Genomic DNA, 3,448 nt, shown 5'->3' with positions numbered 1-3,448 from the left:
ATATACATTTTCAACTATAACAAAATAATCAATTACAATTATTCATATTTAACACCGAACTAATATATATTTCAATATTCAAATCAATGTAATAATACATCACTTACCTCATCTGACCACGCCTCGCTAAGAGTACCCATAACGTAGAACCAATTCTTGTCTTCAACAGATAAAATTTCAAAGTTGATAACTGGTATTTTTGCCTTTCCCTTCAAATAATGTTCTTTTTTGCTGTTTCTGTTGTGTCTTCTATCGTATTAACTAAATGAGATATAAAGAGATGCTTCTGGTCGAATGTTCTCCATTGCTCTTCCATGCTTACTTTATTATTAAGTTATGCAATTAATTATGTAAATATAATTAATTACATAAGATAATCCAGTATTATAATAAACAATAAGTATACTGCTGAAACAAAAGTTAAATCATGTCTGAAAACTGCAACAGATGTATTTCTGAAATACATATGAACAAATGTAGAGTAAAAATATCTAAACTATGCAACTTCAAAATGAAAAAAAATATTCTTCAAAATATAACCATATCTCATTAAAAATATTTACTGTTGTTCCAAAAATACAACTGAACAACAAAAATCAAATTCATACTTCACCATCCATTAGGAAAAAAATATAAAGTAAGCAAATTTGTTAACTAAATAAATTATGTTAAGAGTACTAACCATCTGCTAAACCAAATTTCATTGTGAATGGTGACTCATTGTATCTAGATGGTCGCCTAATCCTTGAAACATGCATTGGCGTTTGTTGTGCTTGATTTGCCGATGGATGTACAATTATACTTCGTTTAAGATTGACATACGCATTAAGACTGGGAAGAAGCTCATCCGGAAGAGTATTCTGAGAGTCAGACAAATATTGATCAGCATTGCTTTCAACATTTACTCCCGCAGAAATGTGGACTGCACTCTTATATTGCTGATCTAATTTTGAATTATCCACATCATTAACCTCTGACTCATTTCCCCCTGGTGTATTTACATTCATCTCAATCGCACCTTCTTTGTTCTGTATAAATTTTATAAAGATCTAGTTAGATTGCATTTTTCAACAAATTAAAAATAGCAATCAATGCACGTATTTTAGATACCTTGAACTCATCTTCAACTTCAACATTGGCTTTTGTTATGGAGTCAAAATCAATGCTTCTAAGGACGTCATCTGAAAACGTGAGATGAGATTATGATATTTGTGCTTCACCAATACTTTTGTCAACTGATTTTGTGATCTACACATGTTCATACAAATTAAATAAAATAATATTTATGAAGAACTAAAAAACTAACCAATATGTATTCAGCATACCGGAGCGACACAAACATCTTTTGCTTCATGAACATCTATACCAGTTTTTTCCTTTAAAAAATGAAACAATAAAAAATTAAAATAAGTTTTTTTGATCATTATAACTATACCTAACAAAAAAAAACAAAAAAAAATCTCTACCAGAACAATGTCATTATCCTTATTGTACCCATCAATCTCATTATACACATCATTCATACTATTTCTTTGATATCTTGCCATCTCTTCGGCAACCTGTTTTAATATTATTTTTTATAATAATAAATTAGAATTGTATATATAAAATTAGTTGAATATAAATGTACGGAATTTACTTACCAATGTAACTTCAGGATTCTTATTAAACTCAAGAACAAATTTTGTAGTCGCTTGATGGGGTGATGTACTCTAAACATTTTCATCCGCTGGTGGCTGATCAGATTTGCTGCCTTTTGCTTGTTTCTTCGCGTTTAAAACATGAAAATATAAATAAAAAGAATTAGTAAATAACAACTTAGTTGTAAAAAAACATATGTTGTAAATGTATATATGTTGTACCTTATTTTCATTGATTGTATTCATCATCTGATTAAACCTGGAAGACACTAGGCCACGGATATCATTAAACTCTTGCCATACCTGAATTATAAAAAAAAAAAATTAGAAATGAAAAAATAAATTAATCAAAAGCTTAAAGAAAAATTACCTTTTCACAAAACTTATCAAAGACTTTCTTCGAGATAACATCGTCTTCATCTTCAGAACTGAACGAAGACAGAGTAGGTGACTGAACCGAAATAGATTTTTTACTGTCAGGTCGGTTTATGTCCTTCCTATTTTTGCGTAGCGTACTTTTGTTTGAATTGGCTTGTGAATTGGAGTCCTGACAAAAGAAATCTTTGCAGCACGGGGTCGAGGGGTCCGTTTTGATATCAGTTCATCTACACCTTTAGGATGTGGCTTCATTTTTTCTTTATAAGTGAAGCTGAGAAATCACCATGATGTTTTTTCTTTGTGGTAAACTAATTTTGTCTTTGTGGAGGATCCTGAAAATCATCATCTGAATCAATGTCATCTTCATTATGACTAGCAGATCCAGGAACAAGCTTCTTCGGTATATGAAAAGCTGAAATCTCCTTTCTTGTTGGCTTGATATTCTTAAAAACAACCTATAATTTAAATAACATAATGAAAATAATAATTTAGATGGTAAAATTAATTACATTATAAATCAGTTAACCATGATCCAAACCCAATAATGAATATACACTGACAAATGGTATGTTGTATATATACATATACCAGATCAGAAAATACATTTACAAAATAATCAACATTACATAAAAAAAAAATTTGTAAAATTAACCTTGTCATCTGTATCATCAAACATACTTCCCATAAGAGTTTCATATCTTGGATGAGGAGAATTTGTCTTCCAATTCAAAATACGAGAGATTTGAGAATCCACCTTGGAAGCAACATTACGAGGCACGTTTGAACAACACTCGTACAACCAAATTTGAATGGCCAGTGGCATTCCAAAAATCATATAGAACTTTCCTTTCGGCTTCAACTTTGTATGCAAACTTTTAGCTAATTCTTCAAATGCAATCGATCCCCACGGATAATCACTGTAGCGATCACTCTCAAGCAAAATAAAGTGGAGGCGTGGAATAGCTACGGTATCAACTGACGATAGTAAGAATGCGTGAATAAAATACAAATTGGCAAACTTTAACGCATCTTCATTGTTATCATTCCCCCAAATTTTGTCAGAAACAGTAGTATATAAATCTTTTTTCTGTACAAAACTCTCGCCATCAAAATATTGATCAATAATTCTATTTAGGCGCTCCTCGTCAAACACAAATTCATCCTTATTTGTAGCACAATTCAAACCAGTCACCAAAGCAAACTCTCTAATAGTGAAATGAAGAATTGTACCCTTTGCTTGAATGACTATGGTACTTGTATAGCTTTTTCTAGTTTCAAGTGACATAATGCATCTCCCTAATTGGGTTTGGACTACACAATATTTCTTCTTCATGAAGAAACCAAATATAGTTTTAGTACAAAACATCTTGTACTGACTCTTCGTCAACATTGTCTTAATACGATCTTTAATGTCATTGACCGTACGATAT

Source organism: Capsicum annuum, chromosome 2, assembly GCF_002878395.1.
Source record: "Capsicum annuum cultivar UCD-10X-F1 chromosome 2, UCD10Xv1.1, whole genome shotgun sequence".
NCBI classification, from domain to species: Eukaryota; Viridiplantae; Streptophyta; class Magnoliopsida; order Solanales; family Solanaceae; genus Capsicum; species Capsicum annuum.
Note: the sequence above shows the minus strand (reverse complement) of the source record.